Here is a 541-nt window from a genome sequence, read left to right as displayed (position 1 = left end):
GAGGCTGCGGTGGCCGGAAGCGGCCACTGCACTCCAGTCTGGGCGACAGAGTGAGACTCCGACTCAAAAAAACCCCAAAGAAACAAAAAAAACAAAAATTCAGGCTGGGCACTGTGGCTCATGCCTGTAATCCCTGCATTTTGGGAGGTGGAGGCGAGAGGATTGCCAGAGCCCAGGGTTTCGAGACCAACCTGGGCAACTTGGCAAGACCTCGTATCTACAATAAATAGATAGATAGATAGATAGATAGATAGCCAGGCATGGTGGCACATACCTATAGTTCCAGCTACTTGGAAGGCTGCGGTGGAAGGATCGCTGGAACCCAGCAGTTTGAGACTGTGGTGACTGTGAGCATGCCACTGCCCTCTTGCCTGCGCAGCAGAGTGAGACCCCAACTCAAAGAAAAAAAAGAACAAAAGATACAGTACTATGTGGCCAGATGTAGTGGTTCACACCTGTAATCCCAGCACTTTTGGAGGCGGAGACAGGAGGATTGCTTGGGGCCAGGAGTTTGACACCAGCCTAGGCAACACAGTAAGAC

Source organism: Carlito syrichta, unplaced genomic scaffold (assembly GCF_000164805.1).
Source record: "Carlito syrichta isolate Samal-C Ts95f unplaced genomic scaffold, Tarsius_syrichta-2.0.1 Scaffold303991, whole genome shotgun sequence".
NCBI classification, from domain to species: domain Eukaryota; kingdom Metazoa; phylum Chordata; class Mammalia; order Primates; family Tarsiidae; genus Carlito; species Carlito syrichta.
Note: the sequence above shows the minus strand (reverse complement) of the source record.